At 38.8% G+C, this 22,940-nt stretch overlaps 1 non-coding gene across 1 annotated transcript; it reads right to left on the reverse strand.

The window, feature by feature from the left end:
* Positions 1 to 3,766: 3,766 nt before the first annotated feature.
* On the reverse strand, positions 3,767 to 3,872 carry LOC119993894. The gene has a single exon (XR_005466589.1). It is a non-coding gene; the product is annotated as a small nucleolar RNA R71 (small nucleolar RNA).
* Positions 3,873 to 22,940: the final 19,068 nt, after the last annotated feature.

Raw genomic sequence — 22,940 nt, forward strand, 5'->3', positions numbered from 1 at the left:
GAGATTGCCTTCTAGAGGCAGTGATTCCATCGTCACTGTTGCAGGGTGATACTGCTTCTTCTTGTTTTTTCTCCTTTATATTGGTTCTTTATGATTATATCATTATCTGCATCAAAACTTAGCAAGCACACCAAGTGTTTGAAGAAAGGCCTCACCCAATTTGCATCAGTGACGCTTCGGAAAACAACATCGACCCAATATTGTCTCAAACTATGAGACATACTTATTAATTAAATTATTATTTTATTTTAAAAGCAAAGATTCCATTTCAGTCAAGGTCCATCACAAAAAAAGAAGGAATTTTAGTCAAAACATGATCCACAACTTTTTGTAATTATCCTATATAATTGAGTGGGTGGAGGAAAAAGATGATCAATAATAGCTCATGTGGATAAAAAAATTGTCGCTTTGATAGGTTGATTCAAGTTAAGAATATATTTTTGATGTATATCACATGAAAAATTAAACTTCAATGAATCTTCTTGCTGGAACATTTTCTTACATATACATACAATACAAAGTCTTGTTTATTATATATATGATCTCTCTTTTTCTCCACATATGGTAGTACTGGAGAATTGGAGATGCAGAAATAGTACTTCATGTAGAGTCGACAGACTTAGGAGAAACAGAAGTTACACTAGAAGAATTATCAGAGGGCATGGATTTTGACCTCTTCATCCAAGCCGATGCCGATGAATTTGATCGATGAAACCTGCATCGAAACGACCCTTGATGTGTCGTTGGCGAGCACAAGCACTGGCCTTTCGGCGAGCTTGATGTTGATGAAACCACTGTCATCCCTTCTCCTTTGTGATTGCCTTCTGTGTAAATAGTAACTTTGGGGCTACTGTCTGATGCCATCTGATCTTCTATAGAAGCTAACTCTGATGTATAGGCAATATATGGGGAGATATATAATATAATGGTCACCTTTACATATATATATAGTGTGAGGATGGAACAAACAATCCCAATCCAAGTATTGCTCTATTATTTGCTATTATTTGTCAATATTTTAAGTTACAACCAGCCCGAAGATAAGCCTAGATAGTTCTCTCTTTTTTAACTGTCAAAGCCAAAAGGATATGGTACTGATGGTTTTTCCTCTATCCGATACAGTAGATCTATATGTGGGGACGGGAAGGCGCTTTCATATACGCGTATGTCTTATGAGTCTATTTGATTTTGTGGATGAGAAAAATAAGCAATGCCTAGAGAGCATGTCATGTGTCACATGAATAAAGTCTAAATACTAAGCTTCCTGAAAGTCGTGTTGAGAATAAAAATTGAGAGAGGATAACTCTCAACTCCTAAGAAATATCTTAACCTGACGTCTAGAGACTCCAGGAGATCAGGATCATGATATTTGATCATACCATGGCACTCCAGAGACTATAATATCAACATCAATAGCCAGGAAATGCTCTATCTCATTACCTATTGTAGATACCCGATTCTACAATCATTGAAAAGTTAAGAGTATGCTGAGGTGGACCACCTATAGTCCTTCGAAACAAGAAGGCTGGTAGCTGATAAGACTGGGGCACCGGTGTGGTGTCTGCCCAATTAGACTCTAGCATGAGAGTTAGCGACGTTACTCTATAAGTAATGCAAGTATGGTGATGCTTGTGAATGATTATGAGGTAATATTTGGAAAGTAGGGTAAGGGCGAGAGAGAGGTTTTGAGAGAGAGAGGGTTTGTGTTTGGTTATCGCTTCTGCCTATTGAACATCCCTCATATCAGGAAGTATGAGGGTATTTATAGGAGTTGATGTGTCAAATATATACATATATTTGTGCATCCTTTACACATAAGTTCATTGCATTTTGAGTTGATTAAGAGTTAATATTGCCTAAGAAAGCTATATTTGCATATTATAGGAGTCAAGGCAAGATAGGGAGGAAAAGAGTGCAAAATGAAGATTTGGAGCCTAGTACTGATTTTCGATCGATCGGCCATATTCCCGATCGATCGGACCTGCCAAAACACCTAAAAATATCATCGAGACAGATTGTATTTCCGATCGATCGGACTATTCCCGATCGATCTGAGTACTATTCACAGCACTGCGCAGTTTCGCGAAAAAGACCCGAATTCACGTGTTTCTAAGCCAAAACGACCCCAACTTGTTTTTGAAACGACATAAGAGTTTGGAGAAGTATAAAAGGACATAAGATAGGGTTTTGGAGGAGAGCTTGGAGGCTGAGGAGCTGGATTTCGTGCTACCTCCATTGGAGAGCTTGGAGGCCACCTTGGAGCTTGGAGAAGAAGAGGATCTACAACGGGGTTTCCTCTCTCCTTTTCTATCCTAGTTTCTATGGTTGATTTCCTTCGTTTAATGATGTATTTTGCTTCCATGAGTGGCTAGATTTCCTACTAGGGTCTTAATGTAACCAAACCTTGAAGATTCAATAAACTTGATTTCCTTATTTCTTAATTTCTCTCTCTCTTGATTGTCTATGGGTGTGATTAATGCTTTTGAGTGTTTGGCCATCATTCAATTGATTTGCTGCCTAGATTGAGACCGGAAGGAGATATCTAGGGTTTGCCTCAAGCCATAGATGACATAGGGTGCATGAACCATAGGAATATAGGTTTGTGACTTATGCAATCGCTAAATGATTTCCATAGTTCGTAATGGGTTTTTGATATATTAATCCGATTGTTAGGAATAACAGGGATTTATATTGAAAATACGTTTGATGTATCTAGGAATAGAACATTGAATAGGTTGGGAAATCGATTGTCATTATTGAGAGATGAATTAGGGATTAAGGAATCAAGGGAATTGAATTGGATAGGTGTGGTGAAGTTAAGTACCCTAGTGCTTTCCATCCTTGATTTCATATTTGTGTTTGATTTGTTTTTGTTCTTTTTAATTAGTTTAGTAAAAATCAAAAAACCAATCGCTAATCCTTTTCTCCAATTTACATAATTGTAGCTTGTTTGACATTGATTTCTTTTGCCAACACATCCCTAGTGGAAACGTTAATTTACTCATCTTTATATTACTTGTGCGATTTGTGCGCTTGCAATTAAATCCATATCAAGTTTTTGGCGCCGTTGCCGGGGATTGAGGCAATTGTTTTTTGTGTCAAATTAGGTTTTCAATTGTGTTAATTGGTTTTTATTTTTCTGCAGAATTTTTGTTTTCTTCTTGCATGAGCTTGGGAAGACGTTCTATTAATCCGGAATTTGTGCTATTGATTGGAGATTGAAGGACTCTTCACAATCTTAGACGGGAGCTTATTAATAATCAAATGGAAAGCATGGGAGACAATCAAGGAAGGGGGAATGTTGGTGGAGCTTTAAATGTGAATAATGGTAATGGTGGAGGTGCTAATCGAAGAAATGGTGGTGATGAAGTTGAAGGCCCTCCTAGGCAATTTGACCCTCGCTCTCTTGAGGATTGTGCTAGGCCTACTTGGGACACAAATCCTTCAAGCATCCGCTATCCTCCTATCAATGCTACTAATTTTGAGATCAAGCCGGCTATCATCAACATTATCTCCAATTCGGTTGTTTTCTATGGTCTTCCTAATGAAGAGCCCAATGTTCATCTTCGCTCTTTCTTGCATGTGTGCACTACTTTTGGGATTAACGGAGCTTCTAAGGATGCTATCTTGTTGAGGTTATTCCCATTTTCTTTGAGGGACAAGGCTAAGGGATGGTTGATGTCCTTGCCTCCCAATTCTATCACCACTTGGGATGAGATGGCAGAGCAATTCTTGACGAAATTCTTTCTTCCGGGCAAGGCGGTACAAATTAGGGTGAATATCATGTCTTTTGCCCAAAAGGATTTTGAATCATTTTATGAGGCTTGGGAGCGCTTTAAAGGAATTATTCGAAGTTGTCCAAATCATGGCCTTCCGGAATGGGTAGTGTACCAAGCTTTTTATAATGGGTTGAGCATGCATACTAAGGAGACTATTAATGCGGCTGCAGGAGGTTCTTTTATGACCAAAAATCAAGAGGAGGCTAGGGAATTACTTGATAAAGTGGCCAAGACCACTAACTCTTGGTCCTCGGTGAGGGGGAATCCAAAGCAAGGAGGAAGTTTTAGAGATGATGAAGTTATGTCTACCTTGGCTATTATGGCAAAGAAGATTGATGCATTGACACTAAATCAAGCTCAAGGAGTACATGCTATGCAAAGCACACCTTCTCATATGTCTTGTGCTTATTGTTGTGGACGCCATCCTACGAGGGAGTGTCTTATTGCTTGTTCATCTAATCCTAGTGAGCAAGTGAATGCCATTAGTGGAGGTAATTTCAATCAACCCCGCAATGATCCTTATTCCAACTTCTACAATCCGGGATTTAGGAATCAACCCAACTTCTCTTGGAGCAATACTCAAAATGTGCAAAATCCTCAACATCTAGTGCAGCCCCAAGAGAAGAAGATGGATATTGATGAGATGTTCTCAAAGCTTGCGGAAGGTCTTGATATGCTTACAACGCATACCTCCCAATTTATGACAAGGACGGAGCAATACATGAGTAAAACCGATGCCACTCTACAAGCTCAAGCAACTTTGATGCAAAACTATGGAACTTCCATCCTGAATCTTGAGGTACAATTGGGGCAAATAGCTAACAATTTGTCATCTAGAGAAAGAGGTACCTTGCCAAGCCAACCGGAATTGAATCCAAGAGGGAAGGATAAAGAGCAATGCATGGCAATCACTCTCCGGACTGGTAAGGTAGCTCAAAATGCTGCTGATCTTGATGCCGAAAAGGCAAAAATTTTGCAGGAAAAGGGGGAGTGCAGCAGAACCAGGGAAAAAGAAGCTGAAAAGTGTTCAAGGGCTATTTCCGATCGATCGGACCCCATCCCGATCGATCGGCCAGCTGCAGTACATGATGAAAAATGCAGAAATGAGAAAGATATGCAGAATCGGTTTACTGTGGAATTGGATTGGCCCGATAGTTCTCTTCCTGCACCTCCAGTCAAACCTTATGTGCCTCCAATTCCATTTCCTCAAAGATTGAAGAGCACTAAAAAGAATGATGATCAATTCTCTAAATTTTTGGAGGTATTCAAGAAGCTTCAAGTGAACATCCCCTTTGCCGAAGCTTTAGAGCAAATTCCTTGCTATGCCAAATTCATGAAGGAGATCTTATCCAAGAAGCGGAGATTGAAAGAGCATGAAAAGATACAGTTAACCGAAGAGTGTAGTGCCATTGTGCAACGGAAGCTCCCAATTAAGCAAGATGATCCGGGAAGTTTCACAATTCCGTGCACCATTGGAAGCACCTTGATTGAAAGATCTTTATGTGATCTTGGAGCTAGCATCAATTTGATGCCATTGTCGGTTGCTAAGCAAATTGGGAAGAAGGAGATTAGTCCAACCACAGTGTCTTTGCAAATGGCGGATAGATCTATCAAGTATCCTATTGGCATGGTAGAGGATGTCTTAGTGAAGGTGGGTGATCTTATGTTTCCGGTTGATTTTCTTATTTTGGATATGGAGGCCAACCCCACTACTCCTATAATCTTGGGAAGACCATTCTTGAGTACCGGGAGAGCTTTGATAGATGTTGAAAAAGGGAAGCTTACTTTGAGAGGTGCGGGAGGTGACCAAATCACTTTTAAAGTGTTTGGAACTAGGAGGCAAGAGGAGATTTCTCAACAATGCCTCCAAGTAGAGCATATTGACATGATCATCCCCGACACTCTTGAGAAGAAAGTTCCATATATTCCGGTGGAAGTTCTTTTAGGCAAAAATTCCAAGGTTGAGCATGAAGTTCCTAAGACAGCCTCCCAAGCTGCAATTGAAGTTCAAAAGCCTCAAATTGAAGATCCCAAGGAGAAGAAAAAGAAGAGCAAGAAAAAGAAGAAGAGGAAGACCAAGAAAATGAAGAAAAATGTCTATTCTAAGGAAATGGTGGTGATGAAAGCTTATTCTCCTTGCATGGAACCTAAGCAATCCAATGTTAATCCTAGGAAGCCATCAAGGGGAGTCTACACCACAACTCTCAAGGATCCCGGTTGAATCCAAAAGGGAAGTCGGGCTGAAGACTTTAAACCAAGCGCTTTCGGGAGGCAACCCAGGTTTTATTGTTCTATCCCTATCTTTTTAGTTTTATTTTCACCTATTCCATGCATTGAGGACATTGCATATTTTAAGTGTGGGGGTGGGAATTTAGGTTTCTAGTTTTTGTTAAATAATAAAATTTTTGACTTCAAATGCCTTATGTCATGTCACTCTTGAGTGTATTTGGATGAATTTTGTGATCCTTGAAACATTGATGGATCTTGCTATGGACATTCTTTCCAATTGAGTTTTCCTATCTTGAAAATTGTTTTGTCCATTGTGCCTTTGTGAATATGGAACACTTGATTGTGGGGTATGAAATATGACTTGACTTTGGCATTTGTGGTTGTTTGAGATCAATTTGATTCTAAATAGCACTACTTGAGCAATGAAAAATGAAAAAAAAAATAGAAAAAAAAAATAATTTTTGTTTATGAATAAATGGTTCATAAGTTTTCTGCTGAGTAACCGGGCCTCTTGCCTAGCAAGCAATGAGTTTCGCGTAAAAAGGTAGGAAATGAATGTTAGAGTACCTTGGTGACTAGTTTAACCTCGTAGCCTTTTTGACTCGGGTAATTAGATCCGTTGGGGTGTCTTAACACCTAGTGCCCTAAGCCAACTGGATTGGGAGTCATTGGTCGAAAGCTCGTTACATGGGTCATGTAGAAAGCTTAAGGAGGTTGAGCATTGCACAAGTCACCTTTGAGAAGAAAAAGAAAGAAAAAAAAATGTGAATAAGAATGAAGTTTGAATAAATGCTCATTGTATTCGCTTTTTGATTCTTATTGTTCTTGGAAGACTTCATGGTCATTGTTTATGTCACTTTGAAGCCAAATATCAAGTGAAATCCATTATGTGCATCATTTCTTGAATTTATAAGCAAAGTGGATGAGATAATATTCTTGAAGGAATGTTTTTATTGGTTTGAATGCCCTAATGTTTGGTTTGTTAGTATGGATAGGGTTGCAATTGTGAGTTAATTTTATACTCTTGTTGATGGCATTAATTTTGGCATTGAAGTTGTTTAGTGTTTGTGGGTATCATTCTGGTAAACCCTCAGGAGACACAACTCCTCCTACTAGGGGCACCTAGGGGTTTAAAGGCTTGTGACACATGCTAAGTGTCATCGTGAGCCCTACGAAAGTGGCATAGATTAGTTGCTTATTTGGAGTAGGTCTTTGTTGTTTTATTTTTCATTTGAGCTTAACAGAAAATACTCTTTCCCTCCTTTATTCATTCTCAACTTGCTCGAGGACGAGCAAAGGTTAAGTGTGGGGGTGTTTCCCGATCGATCGGAGTACTATTCACAGCACTGCGCAGTTTCGCGAAAAAGACCCGAATTCACGTGTTTCTAAGCCAAAACGACCCCAACTTGTTTTGGAAACGACATAAGAGTTTGGAGAAGTATAAAAGACATAAGATAGGGTTTTGGAGGAGAGCTTGGAGGCTGGGGAGCTGGATTTCGTGCTACCTCCATTGGAGAGCTTGGAGGCCACCTTGGAGCTTGGAGAAGAAGAGGATCTACAAGGGGGTTTCCTCTCTCCTTTTCTATCCTAGTTTCTATGGTTGATTTCCTTCGTTTAATGATGTATTTTGCTTCCATGAGTGGCTAGATTTCCTACTAGGGTCTTAATGTAACCAAACCTTGAAGATTCAATAAACTTGATTTCCTTATTTCTTAATTTCTCTCTCTCTTGATTGTCTATGGGTGTGATTAATGCTTTTGAGTGTTTGGCCATCATTCAATTGATTTGCTGCCTAGATTGAGACCGGAAGGAGATATCTAGGGTTTGCCTCAAGCCATAGATGACATAGGGTGCATGAACCATAGGAATATAGGTTTGTGACTTATGCAATCGCTAAATGATTTCCATAGTTCGTAATGGGTTTTTGATATATTAATCCGATTGTTAGGAATAACAGGGATTTATATTGAAAATACGTTTGATGTATCTAGGAATAGAACATTGAATAGGTTGGGAAATCGATTGTCATTATTGAGAGATGAATTAGGGATTAAGGAATCAAGGGAATTGAATTGGATAGGTGAGGTGAAGTTAAGTACCCTAGTGCTTTCCATCCTTGATTTCATATTTGTGTTTGATTTGTTTTTGTTCTTTTTAATTAGTTTAGTAAAAATCAAAAAACCAATCGCTAATCCTTTTCTCCAATTTACATAATTGTAGCTTGTTTGACATTGATTTCTTTTGCCAACACATCCCTAGTGGAAACGATAATTTACTCATCTTTATATTACTTGTGCGATTTGTGCGCTTGCAATTAAATCCATATCAGGAGTGAAAAAGGTAGGACGATTAAATGACGTAGTTATGCAAGTGGGATGATCAGGCGGTTAACGTATCGGAGAGTGTGAATAATGATGGCCTGAGGTAAAGTATTCTCCAAGCATTGTGGCTAAGGCTTATGAATGGAGAGACAAAACGGTTAAATGGAAAGTTGTCAGAGGTTAGGTATACAAGAAGGTAAAGGCTAGTTTCTAATTGGGTAATGAGGTCAGTCACCTAAGAATATAAGGGTTATAGACTAGGGCGGGTAGCTATGAAAAAAGTTGGTTACAGACTTTATGGAAAGGTGTCAGTTGCAGGCTTTACGGTAAGGTGGTGGTTGATATAACAAGAAGTATGTGGCTTTATGATAATGCAAGTGAGTGAGCAGTAAAGTGAATACATACAAGTGAAGCGTTCATACCTGGTATGGATTTTAATCCATATCTGATGGCGTGTCCAAGGTCAAGCGCCTGCGATGCTGTCAAACACTTCCAAGGAACGAGGTAAAACTTGTCTGTTGAACGTGGTAGAACATGTCCGTTGAGTGAGGTAAAACCTGCCCGTTTAAACGATTTATGCTTTGGCTTTGATAGCTAATGTGGCACTATGTTGACCATGATTTGCTGACATGGCGTCGTTGAATTGTCAAAGTGGGGCCATGATCGATTTTGGCCACTACAGTTTGTCCCCCGCTCTCTGAGTTATAAAGTAGCTTAGAGAGTAGTTCAGCTGTTGGTTCTGTAATCCTGTTGTATAGATAAGAAAGCAAGACATGCTGTTGAATTTTGTCAATTTTGTTGAGTGGCCCAATTTGATAAATATAGAAGCTCTTTGGGTGGCCATTAGCTTTGGCGGGCCCAAAGGAAAGTTTGCTTTCTTGGCGATCATTGAGCTAACGGGCCTAAAGGAATATTTGCTCCCTAGGCGTCTAATGTTCTAGCTGGCCCAGGGGAATGTTTTGCTCTTTGGATGACCATTAGCTCTGGCAGGCCCAAAGGAAAGTTTGCTCTCTTGGCGGTCATTGAATTAATGGGTCTAGAGGAATATTTGCTCCTTGGGCAGCTAATGTGCTAGCAGGCCCAAGGGAATGTTTTACTCTTTGGATGCCCATAAGCTCTGGCAGGCCCAAAGGAAAGTTTGCTCTCTGGGTGATCGGAGTGCTGTCGCGCCCTTAGAGGTGTCCTTCATATGAGAGATTTGTCATCGAGCGAGTGCCCACGTATCAGTTTACAAAGAGTTTGATGAGTTCTTTAAATGGTCAGTAATCGTAGTTGTAATAAATAAAGGATAATTTCTATGAAATAAATGTATAATAAACAAAAGTATGTTTAAATGTATAGCATAGTTGGGTGAGCACTTGTCAACCTATTGTATTGTCTTTGCAGCAGATTTAGGCATGCTAAATGTAGAAAGAAAACATTCAATTGCCTAACTTGTATATAAAACCTAAAGTCAAAAAATATAAATGTCTTGAATTTCGACAACGTAGTCCTTGATTGGGGTGTGTACCAAGTATTGAAGATCAAAGCACTCTCCTAATGAATATAAAATTCTAAGAGTTTTAATTTGAATTGGGCAAGATGAAGACTTATGTTACGAATAAATAAGGGAGTTTGGAGAGTACAAAACTAATTACTATCCTTATTTAATGGTAAATAAAGGCTCATATTAGAAGTATTATTTAATATTTAAAAGCTCTGAGGAAAGGGGAAGCTGTGCGATAGGGGAGCGTAGCGTACAAGTCATTAATGCGTTGAAATTCGCGTATAGCTTTATTCAGGCAATTACATATGAAGGATCACACATGCCATTTGGTAGGAAACCAAAAAGTTACAATTTATTTATTCCCTAACTTAATGCTCTTACACGTGATAAGGAGACTGACGGTGTAAATTGAATTATTGATGCACACATGGTGCGATACGGTCCAAGTATTTATATTACGTCAGTGTTTTTGTCAAACGAAGAGACGCCTAAGTTAGATATTTAAGACGACTAGGGTTTTCTCGATTAGTGTTAGGTAGCATGTAATCATGTTCTTTGGGTTACCAAGGAATTTTCGTCGTTTTATGGCTATATAAGGGTTTCGTTAGGCTATCTTCTTCACACGTCCATAGAAAGAAAGAATTTCCTAAGTGAGAAGCTTCTTCATACGTCCATATATTTGTAGAAGGAAAGAATTTCTTGAGTGAGAAAGCTTCTTGAGAAGTCAATTTCTAGAAGGAGAGAGATTTTACAGAGGTTTGTGAATACAAACCAATCATGTCTGGTTTGCTTCTTTCCTTCGTGACTTTTGTGTTTCTTCTGAATTTCGATAGCTATGGCTAGAGTCAGGGAAAAGAAGGGAAGAGGCAAAGCTAAGATCGAGGCGTCGCTGCGACCGCCAGAGATTGATTCCTCAGTCGGATCTCGTATTCTTCCGACGGAGTTTAGCCCAAATCAAGACTTGGCAAGGAATATCTGGCTTGCCTGAAGGAAGCTTACCAATTGCCAGATGATCTCCAAGTTTCTCCTATAGGCGAGGAAGTGAGGGTTGATTCCGATGTTACTCGTGAATTATCAGTTTACAAAGTGATGTTACAAATTTCTGATAGACGATTTTATTGTGGCAGGTGCTCAACAAAATTGGGATCGCTCCCAGTCAACTGATGCCTAACCCATATAGGATAATTCTCTGCGTGCAGTACCTTGCTGAGAAACATAAAGTGTCGTTTGGAGTGGAGGATTTGCTATCTTTGTATAGTTTTAAAGAGCACAAAAATGAGAAACTGCGAGTGATGATGAACATCAAGTGCAAGGCGCACTCAATAGTGTTAAACCTTGCCTCCAATGATCATGGCGAGGAATGGAAACATGAATATTTCTGGGTACGAGGAAAATCTTTGTGGGGTGCAAAAATTGGATACCTTCGGTGGAATAAACCAAATAGTAAGGTTTTTATACTTTTTTAAATTTATTTCGCTTGCCTTAGTGAATCTAACATCCGTTTTATATTCCTATAGTTCCAAAAAAAAAAGAGTAGAAAACGTGGAGAGTGAAAAAGAAGCTAACAGGAGAACTGAGGCGGCTAAGAAATTAAAGGCTTTACCTGATGAAGAAAGAGATTGGGCAACCATTTAAGGAGCCTTTCTTTCAACGAGTGCCAAGGCTTTCCAAAAAGGTATATTTTCTTCTTAGATTAAAAAATTTTGCTCAACTTACAAGTGGTTTATCATAGATTCCAAGAAGATCAAGAGGAGTTTGTGCGCCGAGAGCAAGAAGAAAAAGAAAGAAAAGATTGTTGAGGCGACGAGGTAGCAGTGAGCGAGGAAATAGTTCTTCAATCGAGCATTAGAACACCTAGAAAAAGTAAGAATTTCAATATTTTCATTTTTAAATGTGAGTTTTGGGTGAATTATACGTTTTAATTTACTATTCATATATTTCTTGTAGCGGTTCCTAAGAATGGCAAACAGTTCTTGTGTCCCACAGAATTGTTGTAAGAGATACGATGAAGAGAGCCGAGGAAATACCTCAACAAATTAGTGATATTCGAATTGAGGAGATAATAGAAGGTGAGTTCACCGAAGACGTTGGGGTGGCTGACCCCCAAAATGTTCAAAATATTAGGGCGATCGAACCTCAGAATGTTGGAGCGAGTGGGATTGAAGATGTTGAAGCGAGCAAAGACCAGGAAAAATGGAGGCATGTCGAGATGAGGAGCAAGAAGAATGAAGAAAGAAGAAAGAAGAAGAATGCAAAGGGAGAAAAAGAAAGAGAAGCGAAAGAAATAGAAGAAGAAGCGAAAATTCAAGAGGGCGAGAGGGGTGAAGTTTAGAAAGAAATACTTGATCTTTTTCCTGATATGCCAGATATGAGGAGTGCTAATTTTGGAGCCGAAACTGGTGAGCAAAGAACTTGTGTTGTTCAAGGTATGCTTGTTAGGCAAAGATACAAACGAGTCTTTAAGAAAAGAAAATGATATGATGGTGATGAGGGACCATCGCTTGGTGCAAAAAGGGCACGAACATGTGCCAAAAAGTTTCACAAGGTTACTTCTCAAGGTGCTCGATCTATCTCGTTCTTGCTGCCAATGAATATCTCCTTATGTAAAGCTTCTGCTCTTGCCCGACAAGTTTGACAATCTTCTTTTTTGAAAGGACGACAAGATTTTAAGTAGACGTGGTCTGGATCAAGTGTTGGAGGAAAGTATCGTGCAAGCTTTCCAACATTTTCAAAAGATGCTTTACATGAAAAAGGAGTTTGCCACTCTTGGGAATGACATAAAATTTGTACTTGATGGGAGAGCAAGAGCCAGAGCCAGGGTCGGTCGCCTCAAAGAAAAGTTTGCGGATATGGAAAAGAAATTAGATGAGATGACACAACATCTTACAGTGAGCAACTGTTCCTATCAACAAGCTGCCAACTGAGGAAGCACAAAGATGGCAATCCAATTGAGGAAGCACAAAGATGAGGCGGAGAAAGAGAGAGATGCAACGAATGAGGCTCGAGCGGTCGATCAACAAAAGGTGTTGAAAATTTTTCATGTGCAACATAACGAAACTTTGGATAATCTCAAGAGCACTATTGAGGTATTTTCCAACAAAGAAAAATAGATGGAGGAAAATCTAGCCCAGTCGAAGAGCGATAGAGCCAAATTCAAGAAATAACTCTAGATAGTTGGAGGCCTTGCTACTACAGAGCTTAAGTTAGAACTCTTTCAACAATTCAAAGAAGGGAAAATGGTTGAGTGGCGAGTCGATGAAGAAATTTCCAACTGTGAATCAGTGTTGAAACTCGCCAAGAAGAGAGAGAAAATAGTGGAAAGTGATGAAGAAGTAGAAAATGAAAGTGAAGAAGAAGTAATTGAAGACGAAGAAGAAGATGATTTATAAAGGGCAATAGTGAGCCAAACAATACTGGTCAAGCAAATGAAGAACTTCAGGTGGGAAATCAGCCAAAACTCATTGAGCCTGTGAGGAATGCTTTACCTGATGATAATCTAGAAAACTCGACGAGGGGGGAAAAGAACTCGACCAACATATTTCCTTAAAATTGCTACTTTGCTAAGTTTTTGTTTGTAGTTGTACTTCTATCTTTTAATCTTAATGAATATTATGTTGTTGCATCATTCAATGCATGTTTTATCATATCAATCAACTGTACTAAGTTTGTTGCCCTCCTAAATTCTTGTTAAAAAATCCAAGGTAAATGAAATAAATTCATTCGCCAGAACTTATAGGTGTTGAGCGCCTAAAAACTTAATTGATCTATTTCATATTAACTTGTCAATTATCCCTGTCCCCTAGTTCAAGTGGAAAACAAAAATTCTATATAAACTAGAGAATATAACTATAAGCATGGAAAAAATAGATGCACAAAGTAAAGTTAGTTGACGGGCAACTGACCGGATTTCTGTTGTGCCAGTTAGGCGTGCAGAAGCTGGTTGACCGTCGCTAGCAGTCATACCTTTTAATTGTTCTCACCCTCCTGTAACCTGCATCCAAAGAAACAGATGACGAACGTCGAAGCGTTCGTTGTGGAATAAGTACTTGATCAAAAAAGATTATATGTTTAAAAGCATACTATGTGCACACTAGATTTATTTTTTTCGAAATGATATTGCTTCAAGTGGATGATGTTCCAGCTGTTAGGAATATTGCGACCATCTTTTTCTTGAAGTCTGTAAGCTCCTTGACCCACTACCTCGGTAATTAAGTAGGGGCCTTCCCAAGTTGGATCGAGTTTGCCCGCACTAACTTCTATTGTATTTTGGAACACTCGTCGAAGTACCCAGTCGCCTACCTTGAAAGACCTGGTGCGAATGTGTTTTGTTGAAGTGTTGGGCGACCTTGATATTTTAGGCAGCAGTTCTTGTCAGAGTTTTCTCCCTAAGCTCATCAATCGTGTCTAGTTGATCATTCATCTGCTCCCAATTAGCTTCTTCATTCACCCATTGGAATTTAGTAGAGGGCAATCTAGCTTCGACTGGAATTCCTTCTTTCGAATCGTAGGCCAATGAAAATGGGGTGTCCCCTATTGCATTCGTTGTCATTGTCCTATAAGACCACAATACACCTGGAAGCTCATCCGCCCAAGCTCTTTTGGCTTTTTCCAATCTTATCTTCAATGTGTTAATGTGTTGATCAAAGTTTTGTTGAAAGCTTCGGCATGTCCATTGCATTACGGATGACAAAGTGTGGCGAACAACAATTTGATCTTCCAATGGTTGCAAAAGCTTTTAAATCCATGGCTAATGAATTGATAGTCATTGTCTGCTACTATCGAATACGGCACGTCGAACCTGCGAATAATATTTTTTTAGACAAATCTTTTCACCTCTATTTCCTTCACGTGACGAAAAGTTTCAACCTCAATCCATTTGGTGAAGTAATATATCAACGCCAAAAAACTATTCTCATTGGCCAAAGGTGGTGTGAGACTTGGGCAAATCTTTGGCATTTGTCACATCGGCACACATAATCAGTGGCGTCCGTCTGCATTGAAGGCCAATAATAACCTGTCGAAAGTGCTCAGTGAGTTAAACTTCGTCCCCTAGAATGATTTCCACATTCCCCTTCGTGTAGCTCACCCAAAACATAATGAGCTTGTTCAGGAGTTATGCATCTTATTAAAGAACCAGAGTAAGAGCATTTATAGAACAAACCTCCATACATAGTGTATCTAGCTGCGTTCGCTTTTAGGCGTCTGGCCTTATTTCTATTGTCAGGTAGTTGGCCCTCTTCAATATATCGTGCCAAAGGAACTATCCAACTATCTTGTGATGGTTCTAGCGGTGGTTCGTCAATTGTCAACATTTTGTCTGGGCCCACTGCTTCATTTAGAATTGCATGCCTCTTGCATATTGACGACCATTTCAGATATTCATAAAGCATCGGTTGTCGATCCGTTGTCTGGATTGAGGACCCTAACTTGGCGAGTGCATCAACATGGGAGTTGTTTGCCCGATGGACCAATGTTATTGCAAACTCTTTAAAGTTTCGTAGCTCTTTTACTAACTTCAAATATTCTATCATTTTTTGGATCTTTCGCCTGATAAGACTGTTTAAGTTGGTTTACTAAATTTTTAACCCCCAAATCCATGGTGAGTTGCATACCAACGATCAAAGACTCATATTCTGCTTCGTTATTTGTTACTCGAAACCCACAACGTATTGATCGTTGAAGAATGCTCCTTTCAGGTGACACCAAGACTAAGCCAAGTCCACTTCCTTTAATGTTACTGGCTCCGTCGACTGAAAGTGTCCATTTTCCAATAGTTTGAACTGACAAGCACAATAGTTCTTTTTTACTGCCTCTTCCATAGAAAGAGCGAAATCAACAATAAAGTCGGCCAAAACTTGAGATTTGATCATCGTGCGGGGTTGATAAGTAATATCATGCTCACTCAACTCGATCTCCCATTTCGTCAACCGTCCCAATTTGAAAATAAGGCCGCAACTTCCGTGTCAATGTGATGAGGGCGAGGGCGAGCTTATCCATCTGACTGTATCTAGTTTTGGCGTCAAGTAAACTCTTGCTCACATAATACAATGGTGTTGCTTATAGTCTTCTTCCCTTACTAGAACTATGTTGACCACTGTTTCAGATATCGCTAAGTAAATGTACAACTGCTTACCCGCCTTTGGTTTTGACAAAAGTGGAGGGGAAGTTAGATATGACTTTAAATATTGTAGAGCACTCTCATATTCTTCTGTCCACTTGAAGTTGATTGCCTTGCGTAGAGTAGCAAAAGACTATGACACTTGTCCGACGATCTAGAGATAAAACAACTAAGCACTGCGACTCTACCAGTTAACTCCAAGACATCTTTCACGCAAGTTGGCGAGGAAATGCCAAGGATTGACCTAATTTGATCTGGGTTGGCTTCAATTCCTTGTTCGGTTACCATAGACAACAAATGATCCAAGTGCTATTTGGCGAGCAAGGACTTCATCATCATATCATCTATGTATACTTCCATCGTGTTCCCCAGTAAACTGCCGAACATCTTGTTGACCAATCTTTGATAGGTCGCCCCTGCATTTTATAGCAATAGATCCCTTGCTCAGTAACAAATGTCATTTCTCTTGGTCTTCAGGGCGCATTAGAATTTGATTGTAGTTTGAGAAAGCATCCATGAAACTCAACGTCTCATGACTCGTCATGGCATCTACCATAATATCAATATGGGGAAAAGGATAGAAATCTTTCTTGGGCAGGATTTATTCTAATCCGTGAAGTCAATGCATACTTGTTATTTACCATTCTTCTTTCTATCTAACCACAATGACATTTGCCAGCCAATCGGGGTTGTTTACTTCTCTAATGAATCCGTTATCGATCAGCTGTTGAACTTCTTCATTGATTATTCGGTTTCACTCTGGGGCAAACTTCCTCCGCTTCTACTTAATTGGCGGGTGACTGGGATCAACTTGAAGTCTATGTTGGGTGACCTATGGATAAACCCCAGTCGTATCGGCATGAGGCCAAGCAAAATAGTGGTGATGCTTGGCGAGGAACTCAATCAATTTTTTCCTTAGATCCCTTGATAGGCGAGTGCTAACTTGGACTTTTCTTTCAGGAAACCCCAGGCAAATAGGGATCTCGTCTAACTCCTCCATATATGGTATATTGGGCTCGCCGACGATCCCCTCATGCTATAATTACTATAACTGTGGACTTCTTATAACACTTTCATAAGCCCAGTTGCTCGCCGTGTATCTCCTTGATACCAAAATCAATTGAAAACCTCAGTACTTGGTGATAAGTTGATGGGATGACTCTCATCTCATGAAGTCATGGTTGCCCCAAAATTAAATTATAGGCTGATGGCCAATCTAGCACAAGGAATCGTGTATGCGCATTCACTCCACCAGCATACATAGGTAGTGCTATCTCGCCCTCAGTGATCTTACTTTCTCCACCAAGACCAAAGAGATTTGTTGAATGCCAGATGATATGTGCTTCATCAATATGCATTTGCTTCAAACAACTCAACATCAAGATGTTTGATGAACTTCCGTAATACGAGGGAGCGCATCTTCCATGCTTTTGTAGTCATATTTGGCAATCTCCTCATGGACCCCGCATCTAATAGGATACCATTTTTTAAGGCGTAGAAGACTGTTTTTGGATTATAGTTGGGGATACACTCTTTCCCTGTTGAATCTAGTTAAGAAATCTCGAGTTGTCTCTGTAGCTCATTGTATGAGTTTAAACAAATCTTTCAAGCATTTGGGTATCTTTTTGCTACCAGTAAAATGCATGAGGAAAGCGTCGACCAGCTAGGCGAATGATGATATTCCTCCATTTGGCAAACTAATATACTACTGGAGGGCAACTAATGTCAAACTGGATCCAAAGCCCTTACACATGCAAGCTTCTCTCACATCTTGTGGGATGGCAGTTGCCAACATCTTCTGTTTATAATGTGTCGCATGCTCGTCGGGATTTGTTGTTTCGTCATATAATTTCATCACAGGGGCCGCAACTCCATAGAAGGGATATATTCTCTCCTTGTCGAAAGTCTTTCATTTTTGCTTACGAAGCTTTTCATTTTTCGTTTCTGCTACGGCGAGGCGATCAAAGTTTTGTTGCGTCTGCTCATTCATTGTAGCTACTTGGACGATTAATTCAGCGACAACGTTGTTATATGAAGTTGACATGGTGTTTTAGATGATTTTGGAAACTGATTTCTTGCTTCGTTGAAAGACTATAGAGGCCTCACGATGGGTGCTAAATTATAGATACCCAATTCTACAATCGTTGAAAAGTCAGAGTATGCTGAGGGGGACCACCTATAGTCCTGCAAAATAAGAAGGCTGGTAGCCTATAAGACTGGGGCATTGGTGTGTTGCCTGCCTAATTGGACTCTGGCGTGAGATTAAGTGATGGTAGTCTGTAAGTAATGCAAGTATGGTGATGCTTGTGAATGATTATGCGATAATATTTGGTAAGTAGGCTAAGGGCTAGAGAGAGGTTTTTAGAGAGAGAGAGGGTATGTATTTGGTTATCGCTTCTGCCTATTGAACATCCCTCATATCAGAAAGTATAAGGGTATTTATAGGAGTGAAAAAGGTAGGACGGTTGAATGATGTAGTTATGCAAGTGGGATGATCATGCGGTTAACGTATGGGAGAGTGTGAATAATGATGGCTTGAGGTAAAGCATTCTCCAAGTATTGTGGCTAAGGCTTGTGAATGGATGAACAAAATGGTTAAACGGAAAGTTGTTAGAGGTTAGGTATACAAAAAGGTAAAGGCTAGTTTTTGATTGCGTAATGAGGTTGGTCGCCTAAGACTATGAGGGTTATAGACTATGGCGGATAGCTATGAAAAAGGGTACAAGCTTTATGAAAAGGTATTAGTTGCAGGCTTTACATTAAGGTGGTGGTTGACATAACAAGAAGTATGTAGCTTCATGATAATGCACGTGAGTGAGCAATAAAGTAAATGCATACAAGTGAAACATTTATACCTGGTACGGATGTTAATCCATACCTGATGATGTGTCCAAGGTCAAGCACCTGAGATGCTATCAATCACTTCCAAGGAGCAGGTGCCTAATTTTATGGGTCACTCGTCAGTGAGCAAATGTTCGACGGGTGTTCCTACTTGCTTTCATTTGTTGAACGAGGTAAAACTTGTCTATTGAACGTGGTAGAACCTGTTTGTCAAGCGAGGTAAAACCTGTCCATTTGGACGATTTATGGTTTGGCTCTGATAGCTGATATGGCACTATGTTGACCACGATTTGCTGACATGGCGTCGTTGAATTGTCAAAGTGGGGCCATGATCGATTTTGGCCACTACACCTATCAACCCCTACCCTTATATAAACGAGGTTGAGGTTGAGGTTGAGCAAAGGTACGCTACACACATTCTCTGATTCACGCATGATAATTTTGGAATCACTATTACTATTAGAACTTCATGAGTTTGACACTGACCTGACGTGTGGATCGTCCAGAAAATTGCATCCATAGGTTTGTTTCTTTTTTTCCCCCTTAAGAGTGTATATGTTGCCAAATATGTTAGCTTATAAGTTGTCCAGGCAAGAGATCAACCGCTTTTGTCTTTTGGGATAAGAGTTAATGATGTAACGAGTCTGTAATGTTCGAGCATGCCACAACTTACTGTCAGTCCAAAGAATTGATATCGAATTACGCATCAATCTGATTTGTTACCAAACGAGTTGTGTGCAACTAAGAACACAAGACTGCTGGTTTGAGGGTGCGTTCCTGAAAATGACTTAAAATTTATTGAGTGTCACATGAGAAAAGCGGGAAAAGTACTTCTATTGAAATAATGAAAATAATACATCAGTGGAATGTATTGGAGTTTTCATTGCGAATACATCATGAAATGTAACATTATGCATGCTTTACAAGCTAAACATAAGAAATAGCCACGGAGACTACAGCCACGGAGGTTTGAAAGGAAATAATCTGGACTAATAATAGTTGATCGGAGTCATACTAAGAAAGCAGTAAAGTTTGTAGACGCATAGTCTATGTTTGATGCGTGATAGTTTCAATTTATGGTGTTGTTCCTTCTTATAGTCTTCCTGATCTTTGATGGTGGTTCTTCTCCTGTCTTCTAGGCATGATCTTGACACGACATGACATGGTTGATCATGGAGTAGTGGTTGCTGATTTGCTACTCAGGTTACTTGCCTAAATTCCCCTATAACCTTTGGGTATTCAAAGTGGGTGGATCAATGGTGATGGATTCAGATTATGGTCTTCATTCATGGAGGTCGTTGGGACACAAAGAACGTGTATCTTGCCCTACTCCCTGGAAGTAGGCCTCTTGTGTAGTGTTGATGAATTTAGGTTACTAACTTGAAACGTTTAAACATTCGGTGACGAAATTGAAAAATAACCTATATCGGTGATGACATGTTATATTAACCAAAATAAGAGTTTATTTTGTATTCTTCTAAACTGCTTTGAGTTTATCCATTTGTTAACAAACCTTAAATAGAATAAAACAGCTCTAATGATAAATCCCTGGATTTTAGCTCTTCTAGACAATACACCTTCAAACACCTTGATTTCTAGCAACATGATCCTAAATTTCAAACCTGATAAGATCATTATTCTTCTAAAATGAACAAACAATTAAGCATATAATCTCCTTTCTTTACTACGTGTAGCCTGATGATTCGTTTAGAGTATCCAATGGTGGGTCCCATGCTGCCATGATATGATTAGAGGTCATATTAAGTATACGCTCTATTACATATACATAACATGGAAATAAATTTATGTTCTAGCAAAAATTTGTGTGTACACGTCAACATTGTGTTGCTCTGAAATGTTGCCATGCTCATTGAACAAAATCATATATTGTATATTAATCACTATAAATTCATTTTTATTAATCATTCATCTTTAAATTGATGTATAGTCTTCCTACATTGATCAAATACATATATCATAAATATTAATTTATCATTAAAATTAATGTATCACATTTTCGATGTAAAATTCTGCACAACATACACGTCGACATTGGGGTCCAAACTGTGAAGTAGACGACGAATCTCATACTTGTAAGAACAATCAAGTTAGTGTTTTTCTCAAGAATCAATCAAGTATCTAATGTTGTAAGGATATGGTACTTGTTGATTTCCCTATATTCGATAGGGATAAGTATTGGAAAAACCCTTTTACTTTCAAAAAAAGTTCAAACAAGCCCTTGTACAATTTGTCGAGCTAAACAAACCCCTCTACTTTGTATTTTTGACTTAACAGGTTCGTTGTATTGAATTTCGTTATAACAGTGCTGACATGACCGTTAAAATATATGACATGGATTATACTTGTTGACGTGTTATTTTACAATCAAAATAGCCCCTGTACTTCAGACGATGGATAAGGTAAACACCTCTACTCTAAGAAAAAAGACAAATGAGCTCATGAGCCAAAATAGTGATTAACTCAATAATAGTCTGCAAATGTTAGTCAAGCAGTGAAGGTCTGTACGAACATAGACACAACTATAGATACGAGTGTTGTTCCTGCATTGAAACTACTCTATAAAACAACCAAATTAAGGACAAAGATCATAATCTATTGATTGATGGGGGCATTCCAAATGCTTGTAGTCATTACTACCACAAAAGTTCCTCTCTACATGATGTTGCTATTCGAATATTTGGATTGATAAAATGTTAAAATTGAAATTGCTCACGTAGCCCCATTGACCAAGATAAATCGATCCAAAAAATCATCACATACATCTTTGATTCAAATCTGAAAACAAAAAATAGAGAAATAAAGATGGTAACACCATTTATTGCCCCCAAATTGACTAAGGTCAAATTTTTGACATGTACAAATACAACCTTTCGGTAGAAGAAAGTCACCTTGAGAGGGGCTTCAATCTTCCCGATACACGAACAAGAGAAACTTTAGTCGCCAAATTGATGTGCTTGTAGTAAGATTTGGCAGTGAAGCAACCACGTTTAGTTAAATCTTTGATGCTAGTCTTTTTGATCTTCGGTTTATTAATATCAAGAAAAAGCCTCTTTATGAGTTACTAGAATAGAACAAATTTCAACTTTAGGTTACTAATTTGGAATATTTAATCATTCGGTGACGAATTGAAAAATGACCTATATTTCGGTGATGACATGTTATATTAACCAAAATAAGAGTTTATATGAAAGTATGAAACGTAAGGCTCCATTTGTAATCACACAATTCTTGAGTGAGGTTTTTGTACTTAATCCAATCTCTTCAAAGTATGGATAGCAACCAAACAATATCCGGGTCAGGTAATAGATACCCGCCCATAAGAGCAACCACAATGGTTGTATTTTGATGACCCAACAGTAGTATTTTATGTCACTTTTAATGGACCATTGAAAAATATGGGCTACAATGGTTGAGGTGTTGTTCCAAATATGTTGGCCCAATCTTGTAAGAATGGACTTTGACATGCCTTCTACCTTGCTTGCTTTAGGTGAGCTTTATTTAGACCCCCAATTTTTACGGTAAAAGAGTATTTTTCATCTCTCAACTATTGATCGGGTTTCATTTTCGTCCCTTAGCTCTATTTTTTCCCTTTTTCATCCTCGAACTATGAGAAAGTACCATGTTTATCCCTTGACTAAATCCGGCCATTGAAAAATCCTACGTGGCATCATATTGTTCGTCAGATCATGTTTTTCCCAACCTCAATCTCACTTAAAATGACGAAAATGATACTTTTCAATAGTTGAGGGACACAAATGGGGAAAAAAAAACTTAGGGACAAAAATGAAACTCCCCCATAGTTGAGGGACGAAAAGTATCTTTTTGCCCAGTTTTTATTAATCACACCCGGATTATCTACACCTCATAGAAATTGAAAAATAACTAACCACACCCCAAAATAATAAAAAATTGACACATTTATTAAACACATCCCAATGACAAAAAAACATAACAAAGAATGATCTCTTTTTTTTTGGTAAAAAAAAGATGTATAATACACGAGGGCATGTCTCAAGAAAGTCTGAAAAAGAAAATTTCAAATGAAAAGACAAAACTTTTACAACAAGTAGCTCAAGTTAACTAAGAAGCTATAAGTTGTATCCTAGAGAAATAGAGGAACTGCACCAAAACAGATCCAAAATCTG

Source organism: Tripterygium wilfordii, chromosome 23 (assembly GCF_013401445.1).
Source record: "Tripterygium wilfordii isolate XIE 37 chromosome 23, ASM1340144v1, whole genome shotgun sequence".
NCBI classification, from domain to species: Eukaryota; Viridiplantae; Streptophyta; class Magnoliopsida; order Celastrales; family Celastraceae; genus Tripterygium; species Tripterygium wilfordii.